The sequence below is a fragment of the Sorex araneus genome, chromosome 8 (genome assembly GCF_027595985.1).
Source record: "Sorex araneus isolate mSorAra2 chromosome 8, mSorAra2.pri, whole genome shotgun sequence".
Lineage (NCBI taxonomy): Eukaryota > Metazoa > Chordata > Mammalia > Eulipotyphla > Soricidae > Sorex > Sorex araneus.
Window position 1 is genome coordinate 40324333 of NC_073309.1, and position 22851 is coordinate 40347183.

At 44.0% G+C, this 22851-nt stretch overlaps 1 pseudogene; it reads left to right on the top strand.

The window, feature by feature from the left end:
• The first annotated feature begins 826 nt into the window (after positions 1 to 826).
• On the top strand, positions 827 to 970 carry LOC129406920 (U2 spliceosomal RNA; annotated as a pseudogene).
• Positions 971 to 22851: the final 21881 nt, after the last annotated feature.

The following is a 22851-nucleotide window of genomic DNA, read 5'->3' on the forward strand; positions in this document are numbered from 1 at the left end:
TACCAACACTTTATTTGATGTATGAGGTACTAGTATTTTCTCCCATATAGTGATGTCTTTTTTATCTTAGAGCTAGTGTTTTTTGCCATGTAGTAATCTTAATTTGATGAGTCCCACTTCTTCATTTTTGTTTTTGAAAATACCTCTGAGGTCAATGTTCTGGAAAATTCTATATGTTTTCCTCATTGTATTTTATGGATTCTGGTTCTGGTTCGATCTCGGAAGTTAATTCATCCTGAAATAACTTTTGTTAGTGGTATTATGGATCCAGTTTCAATGTTTTGCCTGTCTATCCAGTTTTCCCAGCACCCTTATTTAAAGAGGATTTCCTTGCACCCGTTTCTAGGTTATACAATAATTTTTCATTGTTCTGAGAGTCTATCTTTATTACAGTCTGTGCTATTCTTATCACTATGAGTTTATAGTGTAATTGAAAGTCAGGAAATACAATATCTCCCAATTTATGTTTTGCCAGAATGACTTCAGAAATTCATAAATTTTTATGATTCTATATCACTGTAGCACTGTCATCCCATTGTTCATCAATTTGCTCAAGCGGGTGCCAGTAATGTCTCCATTCATCACTGTCACGTTCTAGTGTAGCCCAGTGGCATATTGGGGGCTCTTTCGCAGTCAGGCGAATGAGGACCGTCACTGTTACTGTTTGGGGCATATCAAGTACGTCACAGGTAGCTTGCCAGGCTCTGTCATGCAGGCAGGATACTCTCAGTAGCTTGCCAGGCTCTCCGAGCGGGACGGAGGTTTTTGGGGCAGCCTCTAAGAAAGATAATTACCCTTAATCTTAGAAGCTACTAGGGTAACATTACCAGCTGCCTAGATAAAGTGTAGTATCTGTTCTTATCAGTTTAATATCTGATACATCTTCTATCCAAGGACAATATATTAAATGTATTTTTGGAGCTAGGAGTTGCAATATAAATTTTAATAGATAAAATTTCTCTAAGTCCTTGAGAATGTTATTGGAATTTTTATGAGAATTTCAGTGAGTCTGTAAAATTCTTTGGGTAGGATAGTCATTTTGACCATGTTAATTCTCTCAGTCCACAAATAAATAATATTTTCCTACTTCATGGTGCCCTATTTCTTTCAAAAGTGACTTCTAGTTTTCAGTGTATAAGTCTTTCACATCTTTTGTTAAATTGATACCTGATTATCTGATTTCATTCATTTGCATTTATTTGTGGGATATAACATATCTAATGTTGTAGATATGTTATAGGGATATAACATTATTTTTATATTCATATATAATATCCAAGACCAGGATAAACAGACTAAACAGAGGACTGGCCAATGGTTGGAAGCTTGCCACAAGATTATGTGGGGGGGGCGGGGCTGGATCAATAGCACAACTGGTAGGGCATTTGCCTTGCACGCCGCTGACCTGGGTTCGATTCCCAGCATCCCATATGGTCCCCTGAGCACTGCCAGGGGGTAATTCCTGAGTGCAGAGCCAGGAGTAACCCCTGTGCAGTGCCGGGTGTGACCCAAAAAAGAAAAAAAAAAGAGTGTGGGGGGAGAAGGGCAGTTAGGATAGAGAAGAGACCAACATGACAATAATAGTTGGAAATGATCATTTTTGGACAGGAACTGAGTGTTGAAAGTAGGTAAAGGGATATACCTGATAATCTTTCATTATCTTTATTGCAAAACATAAGGCCCAAGAGGGAAGAGAAAGAGAGAGAGTGAGAGAGACAAAGATAGAAGAAAAGTGCCTGCCATAGTGGCAGGCGGGTGGGACAGGGGGTGGGACGGCAATGGAGCATTGGTGGTGAGAAAAGTACACTGGTAAAGGGACAGGTGTTGGAACATTATATGACTGAAATTCAATCATGAACAACTTTTTAAATGTATATATCACTGTGATTTAATTAATTAATTAATTAATTAGGATGAGATGAATATAATATAATGTTCTTGATCCTTCCAATCTATGAACAAGGAGAATGCTTCTATTTCTTCCCCCCCCCCCCCGGCAAGGGTCACACCTAGTGATGCTTCGGGGTTCCTCCTGACTCTTCACTCAGGAATTACTCCTGGCGGTGCTCAGGGACCATATGGAATGCCAGAGATTGAACCCGGGTCGCCTGTGTGCAAGGCAAATGCCCTACCCACTGTACTATCACTCCAGCCCCTATTTCTTATGTCTTATTTATTTCAGAAGTGAATTCTAACTTTCGCTAAATAGGGCTTTTGTCTCCTTTATCATATTGACCTCTAGATACTTAGTTTTATTGACCTGATCAGAAATGAGATCATTTTTTAAAATTATTTCTCTTCTACATTGTTAATTATATATAAAAACACAATTATTACATTTAAGAATACAAATATCATCTGTGCACTGACCTTATACCCCACTATGTTACTGTACAGATTCGTAATTTCTAGGATCCTTTTTTTGGGAGAAAGGTGTGGGTGGTCACATCCAGCTGTGTTCATGGCTTATTCCTGCCTCTGTGCTCAGTGATCACTTCTGGCAGCATTTGAAAGGCCCTATGAAGTGCTGGGGATTGACTGGGTTGGACGCATGCAAGGCAAGTACCCCCTGGGCTGGAGTGAGTGCAATGTATAGGGTACTTGCCTTGCACGCAGCAGACCCTGGTTTGATCCCGGAATCTCATATGGTCCCCCAAGAAACACCAAGAGTAACTCCTCAGGGAGCTGGAGTGATAGAACAGCAGGTAGGGTGTTTGCCTTGCACACGGCCGACCCAGGTTCAATTCCCAGCGTCCCATGTGGTCCCCTGAGCACCGCCAGGAGTAATTCCTGAGTGCATAAGCCAGGAGTAACCCCTGTGCATCACCGGGTGTGACCCAAAAAGCAAAAAAAAAAAAAAGTAACTCTTCAGTGAGAGCCAGGAGTAACCCCTGAACATTTCCAGGTGTGGCCCAAAACCCAAAATAAGAATAAAGATTAATAAAGGTAAGCACCTCCTCCTACCTCTCCAGTCCCTCTAGATTTTTATGGCGTTTTTAAGGTTTCCTACATACATGTCATCAACAGCTAGTGATAGTTTAACTTTTTATTTACCAATTTGAATTCTTATCATTTTTCTCCCTTGTCTAATTGCAATAACTATGACTCAAACTCTCAGCATGATGTTGATGTTGACTAATAGTAGTAAAATTAAACATCCTTGTCTAGTGCCTGATCTTAGAGGAAAGTCTTTTTTTTATCATTAAGGATGATGTTAGCTGTGCACATATGTCATCCACAAATAGTGTTAGTTTGACCTCTTTTACAATATATATCCCTTTGGTTTCTGTTTCTTGCCTTACTGCTGTAGTGAAGACCTCCAAGACTATATTGGATAATAGTAGGGAAAGAAGACACGCCGTTCTTGTACCTGATCTCAAACACAGCTTCTTGCCATTGAGTATGATCTTGGCAGTAGATTTGTTCTAAATGTTATAAAAATACACAGAATCAAATTACCAAATACCCTTGGGTTTTGAATACCTAATTGAAGTTACTAAGCAGTTGGGAGATGAATGAGGCAGCAAGGAAAAGTCAAAAGAGAAGTGGTAGAAGGAGGTTGTCTCCATGGCTTGGAAGCTAGCCTCACACACTGGGGGAAAGTCATCCCAGATAGAGAAGGGAGCACCAAGTAAAATGTGATTGGAAATCCCGAGCGGAGAGGGAGATGCATGCTGAAAGTAGACTAGAGACTGTACATGATGGCCACTCAATACCCCTACTGCAAACCACGACACCCAAAAGGAGAGAGAGAGAACAAATTGGAATGCTCTGCCACAGAGGCGGAGTGGGGTGGGGGGGATGGGATAGGGGGGTGGGAGGGATACTGGGTTCATAAGTGGTGGAGAATGAACACTGGTGGAGGGATGAGCTCATTGCTTGAGGGCAAAACAAGCACGAAAATGTGTGAATCTGTAACTGTACCCTCACTGTGACTCATTAATTAAAAAATCAATAAATTATTAAAAAAAAGAAGAGAGGGGCCGGAGAGATAGCACAGCGGGTACGGCGTTTGCCTTGCACGCGGCCGACCCGGGTTCGATCCCCGGCATCCCATATGGTCCCCCAAGCACCTCCAGGAGTAATTCCTGAGTGCAAAGCCAGGAGTAACCCCTGAGCATCGCTGGGTGTGACCCAAAAAGCAAAAAATAAATAAATAAATAAAAGTAAACCTTAAAAAAAAAAAAAAAAAAAAAAAAAGAAGAGAAGTGGTAGAGGGTCTTGGGCACTTAGTGGTGACGAAGGTGCAGCAGCTTTGTACCAAAATAAATCATAAACATGAACATTTCCTAGCCATGATATCTAAGTTATAGTAAAAAAAAATGTAAGGGGCCAGAGTGATATTATAGCGGATTGGGCAGTTGCCTTGCATGATCCTCCAGTCCTGAGAACTCCATATAACCCCTCCCCCTGAAGCCCACTAGAAGTGATTCCCTGAACATCACTAGGTGTAGTCTAGAAACCAAACAAAAATTAAAGTAAATATATTTAGATATCAACAGGCCCACGTCTTGAACCTCAACATACCACCACACCCTTCCAGGTAGATCTCGAGATCTCCTGGCTGACAATTCCAAGGTCTTTTCAGAATGAGGGGTTGGAGGGAGTAGTAATTCCCCTCCTTTCTGGCTCAGCCCAGAAACCTCCACACACATCTCTGCGACAACTCCTTCCATTTTCACCTACCAACAGCACAACTAACCTGACAAGAAGATTTGCAGAAATCTACCAAGCTCAATACACAGAAGGCTCAACCAGCACCAACAAGCTCAAACAATGACTTTAGTAGCATGGTGTGAGGAAGTTTAATGAGCTAAAAGAAACAATGGCATAAGTAGTCAGCAAAGCCGGCAAAACACAGGAAAGTATGAGTGCTGAAATGAGAACACTGAAAGCAGAAATGAACAGCCCAGCTCCACAACTAATCTCCAAAAGAGCATGATGCCGCTGAATCATCCCAGGTAGCCTATTCTGGACTGAGAACTCTGGGGCCTTCTCAGAATGAGGGCCGGAAGATTTCCCTTTCTGCCTGAAGTCACAGCAGCCACAGTCACACCCTCTGACATAGAAATGGCCCAGCTCCACAGCTAAACTTCATTAAGTCACCAAGCCATTCCAACTTTATAGCTCTTGACGCATAAGGTCATGTATATATATATGATATATATATACATATATATATAGCAGTACACACCTCAAATCTCAGAGCACTGACAACATAGTAGGAACCCAGCAAATTTGATGGGAAAGTTGTTTGGAGCTCACCAAGCTAATGAGAGAAACAGAGATGGTTCAACTAGAACCAACCAGCTCAGTAAATCCTTATACAATGACTTTAGTAACAGTTACTGTCACTGTCACTGTCATCCCATTTCCATCGATTTACTCGAACCCGTTGTTCATCAATTTACTCGAGTGGGCACCAGTAATGTCTCCATTCGTCCCAGTCCTGAGATTTTAGCAGCCTCTCCTTACTCGTTTTCCCCAACCATTGGAGGCTCTTTCAGGGTCAGGAGAATGAGATCTGTTATTGTTACTGTATTTGGCATATCGAATACACCATGGGGAGCTTTCCAGGCTCTTCCATGTGGGCAGGATACTCTCGGTAGCTTCCCGGACTCTCCAAGATATATATATATATACACATATACATCTGTGTGTATATATATACATATATACATTATACATATATATCCCTCATATGTTCACTCATGCAAAAAAAGCAAAAAAATTTATAGTTTTTATCTAGTATCATATCATTGATCCTCTTATCTGTTTTATGTTTTTGTTGCTGTTGTTGTTTTGCTTTTTGGGTCACACCTGGCGATGCACAGGGGTTACTCCTGGCTCTGCACTGAGGAATCACCCCTGGGGGTGCTCAGGGGACCAGATGGGATGCTGGGAATCGAACCCGGGTCGGCTGCATGCAAGGCAAACGCCCTACCCGCTGTGCTATTGGTCCAGCCCCTTATCTGTTTTTTGAATGACACACAATGCTCACTTTTAAGAATCACCGCAAAGCCACATCAGTAAGACAATGTGCTATTGGCAAAGAAAACAACAAAAGGAGAACCTCACAGATATGGCACATGAATTTACAAAAGGAGACCTAACAATTTATAGAAGGAAGAAGCAAAATTTAAAAAAATCTTGACTGAAGCATTAATTTTATTCAAGTAAATATTACATCAATTGCAGAACAGTTTTTTTATTATTTTTTGTTTTTTGCTTTTTGGGTCACACCTGGCAATGCACAGGGATTACTCCTAGCTCTGCACTCAGGAATTACTCCTGGCTATGCTTGCGGGACCATATGGGATGCTGGGAATCGAACCTGGGTCATGTAGTGTGCAAGGCAAACGCCCTATCCGCTGTGCTGTCACTCCAGGCCCTGCAGACCAGTTTTTTTGTTTTTTGTTTTGTGTTTTTTTTTTTGGCCTGCAGAGCAGTTTTAAATGTAAAATACAAATCTATCATACATCTAGGAAAATAATCTTAGTGAAAATTTTGCTAACTCTGGGTTGAGAAAATCCTTTTTTGCTTTGCTTTTTGGGCCAAACCCACCAGCTGTATTCAGGCTTATTCCTGGTTCTGTGATCAAGGGTTGCTCCTGGTGGGGCTGGATATGGAACCATATATTATATATAGGATCACAGCGTATATGGGACCATATACTGTATTTGGGACCATATACTGTACATGGAACTACACTGTATATGGGATCACATACTGTATACAGTCCCATATACAGTGTGGTCCCAGTTTGGCAAGTGTGTTTGGCAAGTGCCTCACCAGTATTATCTCTGTGAACCTAAGCAGAAACTCTACATATGGTCCCAAAAGCCTGCTCATATAGAAAAGCTAATAATGTAGAGTCTTCCAAAATTAAAAAACTGATGCTCTAAAAATGACAGCTAGAAAAGTAAAAGATATGCTGCGAACTTGGAGAAAATATTTACTAATCATACCTATGATCTTTAAAAAATGATTGTGTCCGGAGCTTAGGTTTAATCAGGGGCAGAGTGTTATTTGCAGGCAGGAAGTCACATGTTCAATCCTAGCATCAGACACAGTTCATGCAACGAGGAAGAACTAATTTGGGAAACTCCAGTGCAACAAACAAAAGTGTGCAACCAAGTGTGCTCGCGCAGCAACTAAAATATGGTGCCCTTGTGACATAAGCATGCGTGCACACACATGCAAAAAAGTGTACAAGCACAACAAACAAGTTTGACACCCTTGTCACTGCAACAGTAACAGCAGCAATGGGAGGAGAAGGGAAAATGAAAATATACATAAATATATTTTATTTTATTTTATTTTTTTTGCTTTTTGGGTCACACCCGGCGATGCACAGGGGTTACTCCTGGTTCTACACTCAGGAATTACTCCTGGCGGTGCTCAGGGGACCATATGGGATGCTGGGATTCGAACCCGGGTCGGCCGCGTGCAAGGCAAACGCCCTACCCGCTGTGCTATCGATCCAGCCCCCATAAATATATTTTAAATTGAGATTCGTGGTTTTTGATACTGCTAATAATGGTTTCTTTGCACATAATTCCAACACTACAGCTATCATAAGTGTACCCAACTCCCTCCCCCAAAAAACTTCATGTCTCTCCAGTGGATCAGCCCCTTTGGCCCTTCGCTGCTCCCTTGCTTTGTATCTTTAAGTTCCACGTATGAGAGATATCATTCTGTAATTGTCCTTTCTGACTGACTTCACTCAGCATGATTTTGTCTAGTACCATCCACATATCTACACTTTAAAATACTTGTATTCTAAAAATAGAAATGACCACCAAATCAACTGTGATGAAAATGGTACAGTATTTGTTTGGGTTTGGGGGTCACACCAGTGGGTTCTCAGGGCTTATTCCTGGCTCTGCACTCAGGGATCACTTCCGAAGAGGCTCTGCCGATCATATGTGGTGCCAGGGATCAAACCTGTGCCAGCTTCATACAAGGAAAGTGCCTTCACTATTGTATTGTTTCTCCAGCTCTGATAAAACTTTTTTTTTTTTTTTGCTTTTTGGGTGACACCCGATGATGCACAGGGGTTATTCCTGGCTCATACACTTAGGAATTATTCCTGGCAGTGCTCAGGGAACCATATGGATGCTGGGAATCTAACCCAGGTGGGCTGCGTGCAAGGCAAATGCCCTACCCGCTGTGCTATCACTCCAACCCCTCTGATAAAACTTTTTTTCAATATGAAAGAAAGACTTGCACTGATATCACCAAAAGTGTTATATAGGAGACAAAAAAAAGCAAAAACACACTTCTTGTGACAATCACTCTCCACAATAATAAACCTGACTCTTGGATGTTGAAAATCTTTACTCAAGGTGTCTGAAGCAACCCAAGAATTTATGAGAGGTAGTGGGGGTCCTGGGGGAGGGGGAGACGGGGGAGGTGGACCCACAGGTGGGATTGCTCCGGCATTAGTCCTGACTCTGCACTCAGGGATCACTCCTGGAAGGCTAGGGGAACCATATAGGGTGCTGGAGATTAAATCTAGTGAGCCCTACTCACTGTACTATTGCTCCTGCCCAGCAAGTCAAGAATTTAGACCCACACCATTCTAACCACAAATAATACTTACTGCCCATGCCTTCCTGGAATTGACCAATCCCATGACAGGATAAGAAGGGCCTGAACTCCGCAGACCAATCAGCAACAGGAGAGTACCAGCTCTCTTACCCAGCACATACAACCACCAATCAGCAAATAGAAGAAAGCCAGAATAGGAGGAGGGGCCTGCTGGTCGCCATGGTATTCCCTCAAAGGTTGCAGTAAGCTACACACTCTTGAAATCCTGATGGTTCCAGATCAAGATGCCAAGACCTGAGGTATTTGAGCGGACAGAGTGATAGTTTCTGGGGAGACAAGACAAGGAGAGTTATATAAAGATACAGAAGGTGTTCAGAAGAAGTTCTGTGAAGAGCAGAGGTTCAGGAGAATCAGGAAGCTGTTATAAGTGGATGGAGAAGCCCAAAGGTCAGGAGGAGCATGGTTGGAGAGGTAGATGGTACGAGGGAGATAGCGAGCTTATAAGGGGGCACAGAGAGGATGGAAATTCACAGGGCCCAGACACCTTACAGGGGCCAGGTGAGAGATTGTGAAAGGTGGGAGGAGAAGTTCAGAGGTGAATTATGAGGATCTCACAGGACTATGAGAGGTTCGTGTGGAAAGTGAGAGAGAAGACACACAGAGAGCTCAGGTGGACTTTGGAACTTGACTAGTGAGAGAGAGTTTGGGGGGAAGACAAAATCCTGCGTAGTCAGATTCTTTTAATGGGTTAAGAGACTACATTAGGGAGCTGGAGCAATAGCACAGTAAATAGGGCGTTTGCCTTGCACGCAGCCAACCCGGGTTAGATTCCCAGCATCCCATATGGTCCCCTGAGCTCCGCCAGGAGTAATTCCTGAGTGCAGAGCCAGGAGTAACCCCTGTGCATCGCCAGGTGTGACGCCCCCCAAAAAAAAGACTACATTGGGGGAACATTGAGTGGGTTTCTTACAGGAACCAAGTTTGAGAGTTGGCTCATCTGATGATTCAGGGGGAACAGAGTAAAAGCAGAGGGTCTGGGGGAAACAGTGGAAGAGACCAAGTGAGACCAGGTGTAAGGAACCTGAAAGGCAGTTATAGGAGTGGGGGTGGCTACAGGAGGTGGGGGGATTATAGGAGATGGGGGTCATAGGAAACTGGAGGTTTACAGGAGATAATGGGTCACAGGAAAAGAGGTTATAAGAGATGGGTTATAGAATATGAGATTATAGGATATGGCTTTATAGAAGATCATGAATGATGGGGGTTATAGGAGACAGGGTTATAGGACACAGGTGGAAATATGAGACAGGTGGGATCAATGGTGAGGGGAAAGGTTATAAGGTTCAGAAGGCCTTATAGATGGTAGGACCAAATGAGATGTAGTTATGGGATACCCATGGGATTATATGAGACAGACTTATAGAAAATGTGATGGACGGATTATAGAAAACGAGTGCCATAGGGTCCGTAGCGATAGTATGGCAGGTGAGGCAAGCAGCCAACAGGAGTTGGATCCCCGACACCCCATATGATCCACTGAGCCTGGCAGGAGTGATGCCTGAGTGCTAAGCCAGGAGAAAGTCCTGAGCACTGCAAGATTTGGCCTAAAAAACAAAGAAAAGAAAATGAGGGCTACAGAACACAGTGGGTTACAGGAGATGAGAGTGGTTAATAAAGATGGAGTTGTAGGATATAGGATTATAGAACAACTGTGGGATTATGGGAAATAGAAGTTATGTAAAATGAGGGTAGGGTGACAAGGTATTGGAGGAGATGGAGAAGTTACAAGGTATGGGAGTTATAAGAACAAGATACTAAGAAATAGCAGGGTTATCTTGTACATAGAGAGTTTCAGGAGATCTGGGGGTTACAGGAGATGGCTTGGCTTGTAAAATGTGTTGGTATTAGAACACAAGGGGGTATGGGAGAGAAGTATTTTAGAGGTAGGGGACATTATAGAGAAGTGGGTGACAGAGTTAGCAGAAAATGGAGGTTATAGAAAGTAAAAAGGAGGATGAGGCTGGGCATTCTAGGGACAGGGAGAAAGTAAAGCTGCAAGAAGATTTTAAAGAGTTTAATGGGAGCTGGAAAACACTTTAAAGGGGTTCAGTGAAGCTTTTATAGTCTCAGCAGGGTTAAAAAAAAAATAGGAAGTCAGAGGGAATGGTAAAGGTCAGAAGCCATCCTGAGAGATAACACATTCCCTCCCCACAGGCCGTTGACACAACAGATCCTCAGCCTGCTAATGAGCATCTCCTGCTGTCCATAGTGGCTTATTTGCTATGTTGTCCTCTCGGCTTTGCAGCCCTGTACTTCTCTATAGAGGTGGGCATTGTCAGTCTCTCCTCACGCTCCTCTTCAAGTCAGCTGTGATTCCCCCTGAGTCCTTATGGTCCCAAACTCAGTCCAACCCAATAATGCTTAACCCAATTCCATCTATTTCTATTTTATTTCTCCCCCAAATTTCAGGCACGTAAATTCAACAGAAGGCGTGACTATGAAATGGCAGAGGAATACTCCTCCAGGGCCCTCATATGCGGGATAATAGCAAGTGTTCTGGGGTTCATTAGTGTGGCTTACTCTGTGTTAGGAATATTCATGATAATATGGATGCGGTAATCATCTTCAGCTCATGAGACAAACAACAAATACATGCAACTCTGTGACCTTCCTTGGCTTGAATTTTTCATTAGGATCTTACAGGATTCCTTCCTCTCATTGGGTAGAGTGCTCAGTGTTGCCAGGGAAAGCAGAATATTGCAATGGTTGGTGAAGGATGAAAGTGAAGCTTGGACAGTTCAATGGTCCAGAGCCAGGATGAGTCTTAGGACCCGGCCTGGGGATGGGACCCATGGGATATGATGCGAGTTCTGCTCCATAGCCACTGTACCCTCCTGCGCTTATTCATACTCTCCTTCCAGGGACTGATAGAACTGACCAAGGCCTTAACTGTGTTATCTGACTCTGAGTCAGAGTAATCACCCCTCCAAACCTACAGAGTTGGGTGGAATACAGGCATATCATCAGACATGTTTGTGCAGAGAGGTGGTGCAGTGCTGCTGGGGAAAAAAGAGGTGGGTGTAAGAGGCCAGAGTGTTCATATACTTGGAATCCATTAGAAAAACAAGCATACTGGCGTGGATGTGGGGAAAAAGGGATGCTCCTTCACTGTTGGTGGGAATGCCGACTGTACAGCCTTCCTGAAAAACAATATGGACAGTCCTTCAAAAACTAGAAATTGAGCTTCCATATGACTCTGCAATACCACTTCTGGGAATATATCCCGAGGATGCAAAAAAGCACAATAGAAATGACATCTGTACCTATATATTCATTACAATACTGTTCACAATAGCCAAAATATGGAAACAATCCAAGTGCCCTAGAATAGATGACTGGTTAAAGAAACTGTGATACATCTACACAATGGAATACTATGCAGCTGTTAGGAGAGATGAAGCCATGAAATTTTCTTATAAATGGATAGACATGGAGAGTATGCTAAGTGAAATGAGTCAGAAAGAGAGGTACAGACATAGAAGGACTGCACTCATTTGTAGAGTATAGAATAACATCACCTGAGGCTGACACCCAAGGACAGTAGATACAAGGGCCAGGGGGATTGCCCCATAGCTGGAATACTGCTTCATGAGCAGAAGGGAGAAGGCAGATGGAATAGAGAAGGAATCACTAAGAAAATGATGACTGGAGGAACCAGTTGGGATGGGAGATGCATGCCGAAAGTAGATAATGGACCAAACATGATGACCTCTCAGTGTCTGTGCTGCAAGCCATAATGCCCAAAAGTAGAGAGAGAGTATGGGGAATATTGTCTGCCATAGAGGCAGGGGGAGGGTGGGAAAGGGGGGGTATACCCGGGATATTGGTAGTGGGGAATGTGCACTGGTGGAGGAATGGGTGTTTGATCATTGTGAGATTGTAACCCAAACATGAAAGCTTGTAACTACCTCATGGTGATTCAATAAAATTTTAAAATTAGTTAATTAATTAATAACAAAGAAAGAAAAATTAGCACTTATGGGCGGTCAGCAAACTGACTAGATTCAGGTCTGCTGATAACATTAGAGAGAAAAATCCAGAGCTCTCACAAGGTCGAGGAAAGTGGCTGGTTCTTCCAGGCAAATATAACAATTTCATGATTCAGTGGGCATTGGGGTAGATGGCCTTGCCTCAGTGTCAAGGAATAACTAGCGATGAAAGGAGTGCATTGTAGGGGTATCAGGAGTGCACACAAGGCAGTGCCCAGGGTTCAGTCCTACTCTGTGCTTAGGAATCACTCGTGGTGATGGTGGAGGATCAAACCCAGGTGATCTACAAACAAGGCAAGTGCCCTACCTGATGCTCTATCTCTTAATCCCTGAGACCTAAATGACCAGAGAGTCATTCCACGATGGGCAAATTGGATGACTAAACATGGGAAGGTGCAATGTCTCTTGCAGATTTAGGTGAAATTCAAATGCGATTTCTATTTGACCAAGATTTATAAACAGGATGGTCAAAATATGGGAAAAAATGACTGAGTACCCAAACTACTCAATTTTCAAAAATTGAGAAGACATCAGTTTGCAGCATTGCATAAACATTGCATAAACATTTAATCTAAAAGCATTAAATTTCACTTCTGTGAATACTACACTACAACCCTCAGCAGGATTGCCAACTCTGTGCTGGGGGGCTATGTCAAGTGGCTGGAGTGCATGTTATGTTTGCGGGAGCTGGCCTGGCCTAGCACAGCGTGAGTCCTGAGTACTGCCAGGAAGGATTCCTAGAACCAAGCTGGAATAATCCTCATGAGCACTGTCAGGTGTGACCCTACAAGAACCAAAAAATAATTTTTTTCTATTTTTTAATCGGTTTTATTTGTTTGGGGGCCATATCTGATGATGCTCAGGGCTTACTCCTGGCTTGGCACTCAGGGATCACTCCTGGTGGGCTCAGGAGACTATATGTGGTGCTAGGGGTTGAACTTGGCTTCGCTGTGTGCAAGGTAAGTGCCAAGGAAAGTATACCAATACTATACTATCTCTTGGGTTCCCTTATTTAATTATTTTGGTAAAGGAACATCGAGAGTGCTCAGGGCTTACTGTTTGCTCTGTGCTTAGGGGCCACTCCTAGCAGGCGAGGAGGCCATAAGGAATTCTGGGGAACCAATCCAGATAATAAGGCAAGCACCTTATTATCACTCTGCTGTACTATCACTCCAATGCCATCTGGCTCCTGGTAAAACTGTTTTATCCATCCCACTCTCTATCCAGTTTTTTTAATTTTGATTTTTTGGGTCACACCTGACTGTGCTCAGGGTTTACTCCTGGCTCTGTGGTCAGGAATCACTCCTGGGACCATATAGGGTGCTGGGGACTTAATTTAGGTCAGCTGTGTACTATCGCTCCAGCCCCAACACTACCTAGTTTAAAGAAGCACTGTAAAGGGGCTGGAGCGATAGCACAGTGGGTAGAGCATTTGCCTTGCACGCGGCCAACCCGGGTTCGATTCCCAGCATCCCATATGGTCTCCTGAGTGAAACCAGGGGTGATTCCTGAGTGCATGAGCCAGGAGTAACACCTGTGCATCACCGGGTGTGACCCAAAAACAAAAAAGAAAAAGAAAAGAAATTAACTAAATTTACAATTTAGGATATTTTATTTTATTTCATTTTTGTTTTGGGGCCACACCTGGCAGTACCCAGGGGTTCCTCCTGGCTCTGCACTCAGGAATTACTCCTAGTGGTGCTTGGGGAACCATAAGGAGTGCCAGGAATCAAGCAGGGTTAACCATGTGCACGAGGCAAACGCCCTACCCTCTATACTATAGCTTATATATATTTTTTGTTTGGGGACCACACCCAGCTGATGCTGAGGGTTACTCCTAGCTCTGCACTCAGAAATTATTCCTGGTGTTGCTCAGGGGACCATACAAAATCCCGGGGATCAAACCCAGGTTGATCATGTGCAAAACAAGCACCCTGTCTACTATCACTCCGGCTCCAAGAAAGAATTTTATTTCTTTGTTTTTGTTTTTGGGTCACACCCCACGATGTACAGGGGTTACTCCTGGCTCATGCGCTCAGGAATTACTCCTGGAAGTGCTTGGGGGACCTTATGGAATGCTGGGAATGGAACCCGGGTTAGCCGTGTGCAAGGCAAAAGCCCTACCTGCTGTGCTATTAAAGAACGAATATTTTTAATGATAGCACTGCACTGTAGCACTGTTGTCCTGTTGTTCATCGATTTGCTTGAGCGGGCACCAGTAATGCCTCCATTTGTCTCTGTTGCATGCTAGTGTAGCCCAATGGCATTGGCTCACTCCAGGAACACAAAGTGAGGCCCATTATTGTTACTGTTTTTGGCATATAGAATATGCCATGGGTAGCTTGCCAGGCTCTGCCGTGTGGGCAGGATACTCTCAGTAGCTGCCAGGCTCTCCAAGAGGGACGGAAGCTCCAGGAAAAAATACATTGCTCTCTTCCAGGAGCTCTGTTTTATAATCTCTGGATCATGGCCATTGATGAGATTACATGGCACTGAGGGCAGTTTGTGGGTGTGACTGCCAAGCTACTGGAAAACGGGGGATCTGGGTGGAGAAGGCCCAGTCCCGATTCCAGCAGACTTGGAGATCTCAGCTACAAGTCCTACATACGTGAGTTCCTCTGTCGGTTCCTTCATTCATGAGGCTCGTCCGAGCGTGTGGGGAGTGGCCTTGAGCATGGCTGTGGCTGGGTTCTGGAGGTTTTCAGCTGCTGGGGCTCTGCTTGGGGCGGGGAGGGAAACTCAACCTCCCCCCCTCCGAGGCACCCCGGTGAAGACAGCCTGGCATGGGAGCAAGAGGTTCTGCCAGTTTTAACGGTATTAGAAAAAATGAACAGTCCTATCCAAAAATAAAGCTTGAAATAAGTCTTAAATAAAATCTTAATCTTACACAAATAAAACATTAACCCAATATGTGTCAGTTCTCAGTGTAAAATATTAATCTGTCATGTTTAAAGTGAAAAATTAAGGGGCTGGAGCAATAGCACAGCGGGTAGGGCATTTGCCTTGCACGCAGCCGCCCTGGGTTCAAATCCCAGCATCCCATATGGTCCCCGAGCACCGCCAGGAGTAATTCCTGAGTGCATGAGCCAGGAGTAACCCCTGTGCATCACCGGGTATGACCTAAAAACCAAAAAAAAAAAAAAAAGTGAAAAATTAAAATTTTTGTGACCCTGGATGAAGCAAAATTTTTATACATGGTACTAAAAGCTTATACACAAACACATAAATAAATAACACATATGCATAAATAAATGGACAAAAATCTTACACTTGTTTCACAGAGGAAAAATAATAATGTAGACATTTCCAAAATTAGAAAAAAAAGTTCAAGAGCTAGAGCAATAGTATAGTGGGTAGAGATTCACTTTGCAAACAGCCAATCCACGTTTGATTCCCTGTATCCCATGTGGTCTCCCAAGCACTGGCAGGAGTAATTCCTGAGTGCATAGCCAGGAGTAACCCCTGAGAGTCCAAGTATGACAAAAATAAGCCCCCCAAAAATTATGCTCTACAAATGACAGGAAATTAAAAAGATAAGCTGAAGGTCCAGAGATAATTTTACAATTCACATATTTGATGTGTTTATGTGTGTGTGTGAGAGAGAGAGAGAGAGAGCGCATATCCAGGGTTTATCATTTCTGCAGTGATGGAGTACCTGCTTTGTAGACATAAGGCTTCATATTTGATTCCCTGCACCATCCCATATGTAGAATGCAATTCAGGGGAATTTTTTATTTTGGTTTGGTTTTGGGCCACACCTGAAGGTGCTCGGGGATCACTCCTGGTGGGGTTCCAGGTACCATATGGAGTGGCTGAGATCAAACCCTGGTGGGCCATGTTTAAGGCAAATAAATACCTTTCCTGTGATACGATTGCTCCAGCCCCAGCAGCACTTCTTTTTGAGGTCCCCCGTGACACAACAAAAGTGCAACCAAGTGTGAATTAGGACTAAAATGTGGGCCCAGGCAAACACTGCTACCTAAGACTGTGTGAACCTGCTGGGGGGCAGGGGTGAACGTGGGGGTTGCTGGGGGAAGATGGGACAGAAACTGTGGACACTGGTGCTGGAAATTCCACTGGTAGAGTGTGTAATTAATAAATAAATGGTGCTCTCTCTCACCACGTGTGTTCAGTGGCCATGCACCGCTTCCCTATCCTGTCTGGCAGCCACCGCCAACAGACACATGAAGGAGGGAGCAGGGCCACCAAGTTGGTTGGTAATCAGTTGCAGTTTATTTCCATCTCCGTCCCGCCATTTATTCCATTCTCCCCACTCACCTGTTCCAGTCTGGCTGAGCGCCCCATAACAGTCTCCTGTTCCTTTGCCCAGTTTCACAGCCTTAATCTCGAGCCCTCAAACTAAGCATTGGGGGAGCAACTACCCCTAGGTCAGAGAGCACAATCAACATATGTAAAACCCTTCTCTTCCTTCCAGAAAGCTCTTCTAAGACAAAGATCTCCTGCTAGAAGGTATGCTCAAGGGCAGAATTTCATCTAAGGACATAATTCTCCTTTCCTTGGTCCACAAACAATCATCTTAGATTTACTTCTTATTAATCTTTCTAGTCATTTTGTATGGACACAGTAAGAGATTTATTAATCTTAAAGGGTGGCTCTCCTGGGGACATCTCACTATAGATCCCAGACTACAGTTCTAAAGCCAGATTAGTCCTTCCTAACCCCAGCAGGGTCCTTGTACAGTCTCTTTTCTCTAGGTCATGACAGAATTCGTCCACAACCATGCTCTTTAACTTATTATACGTTTCATGGCACTTGGCCTGCCCCATTTTGATGCCACAGTAGCTTACAGCTTGCCCCAGGTTCACCCAGTCCCTTCATCAGGACTCTGCTTTTGGGGTCTGAAGAACTGAGGGCAACTGAAATTTAAGTCAAGTAAATATTACAGATGCCCCAAAGTAAAGGTTACTCTAAGTCAATTAACCCCCAAGTTACAAAAGCATAGCATTAACTGCCTTCCTGTGTCTAATACAAAAAGGACATTGATCTAAAGTAAACTATGCAAAGAACATAAGGGAAAGAGAAACGCAATATTTCACTTACAAATACGAAATTCAGAATCCTTAGAAGAGTCTGACCTTACAAGTCATAATAGGTCTGATTTAGGGATAATGGTGATACACAGATAGGGGAAGGAGAACACAGAGGAGAGGTAACACCTTAGGAACACCGTGATGGGTGGAACCCAATAAACCCGAACTCCTTGCAGCAGAGGAGAAAAGACAAACCAATGTTATCCTACAGTGGAGGAAGGGTGTTGGAACATCGTATAACTGAAACCCAGTCATGAACACCTTTGTAATGCTATATCTCACAGTACTTCAATAAAAAGAAGACTGAACCAACAGCTTAAACATGTCTTTAGACCCAAAACAATAGCTTGAGACTATGGTCATTGCAAAAACAATAGGAAGGAACTGGGGAAAATCCATAATACATATAGACATTTTATTTTATTTAAAATTTTTATTTTATTTTATTTAAAAAATTTTTAATGTTTTTTTTAGTTTTGGGCTTATTCCTGGCTCTTAGCTCAAGGATCACTCGTAGTGGGCTCGAGGACCACCTGGGGATACCGGGGATAAAACTCAGGTTGGCCACATAAACACCCTACCCAATGTACTATCACTCCAACCCCTAGACATACATTTTAAAGACTTTTATCCAAAATATAGAAATGACTAACAAATTGCAATAAAAACTTTTTAATTGTAATAAAAAGTAAAAAGACCCAACTTTTTAAAATTTATTTATTTTTTTTTGTGCCACACCCGGAAAAGCTCTGGAGTTACTCCTGGCTCTGCACTCAGGGATCACTCCTGGCAGTGTTTGGGGAATCATATATGATGCCTCAGATTGAACTGTGACATACATGGCAAGAAATCTACTTGCTGTACTATCACTCAGACCCCTACTCCCCAACTTTTTAAATATGAAAGAGCTTAACACAGACAAAGTTGCTTACTAGATGACAACATATGTAAATGTTTCTTGTGTTAATCACAAAGCAAAGAACTTTAAAAGTCTTTACCCAAGGTGATGAAGCAATCCAAGATTCTAGGCCCACATCACTCAAACCACACATGATTCTTATTGCCCAGGCCCACCAGAAAGTGACCAATCACCTGACAGAATAAGGACCTGAAAGACCACAGACCAATCAGCAGCAGGGAAGTACCTGCTTTCTTATTCATCACATACAACCTCCAGTCAACCAATAGAAGTAGAAAGACAGAATTGGAGGCGGGGCCTGCTGGTCTCTATGACATTCCACTGCTGTTGAGGTACCCTCATGTACTAGCCATGTCACAGCAAGTGCCTGAAATAGAGGTATTTGCATGGGGCAATGTGGGAAATTCTGGAGCTGTAGGATTGGAGCAAGAGTTGGGGTGATGAAATGAGAGACAAGAGAGGTTTCATGAAGATATAAAAGAAAGAAATAGTACTGGGAGGGATCAGGGGTTCAAGAGAACCATGAGGCTGTTACAAGTGGGCCGTGGAGTTCAAAAGGTCAGGAGCTGTTGGAGAGATAGAAGGAGCTGGAGGGTGACAGAGTGGGCTTTGCTCAAGAGACACAAAAGAGGGCATTGGGGGGACATGAAAGGTATGAAAGTTTGTAGAATTCAGAGGGCTTAAGGGAGTCAGGCAAGAGGTTGTGGAAGGTGTGAGGGGGAAAGAATGTAGATTCCAGGGGACCAGTATAAGCTCATGGGGACAGATGAGAGATCTAAGAGGGACACAAGAGAGCCCATGTGCACATTAGCAGTTGTCTAGGGAGGATGGAGTTTCCAGAGACTGCAGAAGCATCAAGAATTCTGGTTAGGAGGCTTTTAACAGTATGTGTCAGAGGCAGCAGGGAAGCTACTTTGGAGGAATGCTTACAGGAAGGTGTGACAGGAACCAAGTGTGACTGACTCACCTGGAGTTTCACAGGGAGCAGATTACAAGTCTACAAGGGCCTCAGGGAACCGTGAAGGAGACCAGGTAAGACCTGTAAGGATCTGAAAGTCAGTTCTAGGAGAAGCGGTGGTTATAGGAGACAGAGTGAATATAGGAGACTGATGCACAGGAGACAAGAAACAATAGAACTTCTAGTTATAGGACACAGGTGTGAGTATAGAGGGAGAGGGTTTATCGCAGGTAGGGGGGTTTTGCATATGTGAGGTCATAAGAGATGAGGGTTATAGGATATGGGGTGATAGAAGACCAGTAGGGGGATTATAAAGGATGAGGGGTTACATAAAATTGGAGGGTTCCAGGGCAGCAGAGGTAGTACAGTGGGTAAGGTGCTTGCCTTTCATGTGGCTGACCCAGCTCTGATGCCCAGCTTGGTATATAGTGCCCCACCTCTACTCCCTGGCCACTATGGGTAAGGTGATCCCTAAACACAGAGCCAGGAGTAAGCCATGAAAACTGCTGGGTGTGGCCAAAATAAAAGACAAAAACAAAAGAAAATGGGAGATGTGAGAGACAGGGGTTATTGGAGATGAGATTAAAAGACAAAAGGTTAAGTGGGGCTGGATCGATAGCACAGCGGGTAGGGCATTTGCCTTGCACACCGCCGCTGACCCGGGTTCGATTCCCAGCATCCCATATGGTCCCCTGAGCACCACCAGGGGTGATTCCTGAGTGCAGAGCCAGGAGTAACCCCTGTGCATCGCCAGGTGTGACCCAAAAAGCAAAAAAAAAAAAAAAAAAAAAGAGAGATAATAGGGTTATACTACACATGGAGGGTCTGGGGAGATATGGAAGGGTTATAGGAGATGAATTGGGTTATTAGAGCCAGGGAGGTTATAAGAGATGAGGGTGGTTCTAGGAGACAATCAATAGATGAAACAAGGCATGGAGAAGAGGTTGAGTGTGTTAGGTGTGTTAGGGACAGGGAGGAATCAAAGAAGCTGGGAGCAGTTAAATGGTGCTTTGTGGGGATTGGCAAGCATTTACAAAGGGTTCAGTACAATTTTTGTAGAAGTCAGGAGGGTTCCATAGGGAGGTCAGAGAGAATGGTAGAGGTGAGAAGTCATCCTGAGCAATTCCACACTCCCTCCCCACAGGAGAAACCATATGCTCAATCCTCACAGTTTGCTGAAGCTCCAACGATCCCCAATGACTTCCTCTTCCTGTCAATCGCAGCCTACTTCATGTCTTGTCCTCTGGGTTCTGCAGCTCTGTACTTCTCTTGGCAGGTGGGAATCTGCTTCTTGTCAGCCCATAGCTTTCCCTTCCTCTCCATCTGGGTTGTAATGCCCCTGGATCCTCATGGTCTGAGTGTCCAATTCAGTTATAATCCTCATAATCTCATTGATTCATTTTTCATTCTCCCCAAAATTCAGACACGCAAATACAACAAAAGGCACCAATATGATCTGGCAATTGACTCCTCCCAGCGAGCCCTCTCATTTGGAATAGCAGCTTTTATTTCGGGATATTTATTTCTAATTGGATTTGTAATATTATTGATCAAATGTCTGTAATCTGTCTTTGGCTCTCAAGAAAACTACCAAATACAAGCAACTGTGTTATTTTGGCTCTGAGTATCCATTGGGAGAAAATCGGGTTCTTCCATAGAGTTCCCAGACTTCCTACATGAGGCAGAATTTTGTAGTTCAGGCAGTCCACAAGCCCAGAGCCATGAACAGTTCTGGGATGCTGCCAACGTTCTTAGCAGACATGTCTGTCCAAAGTGTGCAGTTGTACTGGGGTGTGTAATCACGAGTCCACTAGGGAGAGCCCCGCATGGCTCTCTCGCCACATGTGTTTGGTGATCTTAGGTCACTTCCCCACCTGGGACGGCCAATGCCACAGGCAGAGGAAGGAGGAAATGAGGGCCAGGTTGGTTGGTGATCAGTTGCCATTTATTCCATTCTCCCCACACACCTGGTTCCACTCTCACACTGCCTCTCATTCTAGTCTCACACTGTCTCTCATTCCCGTCTCCTCCTGTGTCTCCCGCTCATCTCTCCACGCTTCGACTCAGCCTGGTCTCTCTCTAGTCTCTCTCCAACTCCCCACATTGGGGGTAGCCACCACACCCTATCCAGTAGCACAATTAACATATGAAAGCCTTTCTTCTGCTCAAGGGTAAGATACCACTTAGGGGTGTTTCTCCTCTCCTTAGTCCAATAACTTAATTAACATCTTAATTATACTTCTTAGTGTTAGTTATTTTGTATGAACACAGTAAGAGACACATTACACTTGTAGGGTGGTTCTCTTGGGGACATCTCACTATGGATCTCAGACTACAGTGCTCAGGCCAGATTAATCTTTCCTAAACCTAGCAGGGTCCTAGTTGTTGCTTTTTGGATCAGGACAGAATTTTTCCATGACCATGCTCTTAACTTATAGTTAAGTATTATGGCACTTTGGCCTGGCCCATTTCGATGCCAGGGTAGCTCACAGCTTGCCCTGGGTCAATCTAGTCCCTCATCCCTGCTAGGAAGTAAAGACAACTAAGGCTTAAATCAAGAGAACAGATGCCCAGGAGTGAATATCATTAGGAGTAAATTAATTAACTCCCAAATTACAAAAGCATAGCATTAACTGTCCTCTTGTGTCCATACAAAAAGGACACTGCTCTGAATTAACTATGCAGAGGACTTAAGGAGAAGAGAAAAGCAATATTTACAAATTAACAGAGTCTGATTAGGAGATAAAGGTCATTCACCAGATTGGAGAAGCAGAGAACAAAGAAAGAGGTCACAAATAAACACAGAGGAATGGGAGCACTGTGATGGGAGTAACCCAGTAAATCTAAATTTCATGTGACAAGGCAGAAAGGACAAACCAATGTTATACTACACTGGGGGAAACCCAGGAAGGCGCAATGTAAGAGGCCAGGCTTGTGTACTTAGGGAAGCACACAAAAAGCCAGTGAGTCCTGGGCACTCAGAGAAATGACAAGATTCAGGTATGCTAGTGACAAGAAATGACAAGATTCGACAGAGAAGCGGCAGGCATTCTGGTGAGCAACGCGGCCCGGACAATGCTCCGGACCCGAATCGGGGCCAGCAACACCGGGGGGCCGGAGGGAGGAGGTGCCGCCTGCACACCTTCTCCGGATGGAACCCCGGCGACACTGAGCAGCAACTAACACGGCTCCAGGATTCGGGACTGGGACAGATCCGAGCCGCACGGCCGCTAGCGCAGCCGTGCAACCTTTTCTCTCAGAGAGCCAGCCCTGTGTAACCTCAGAGATCCAGCACCTGAGTAACCTCAGAGAGCCAGCACC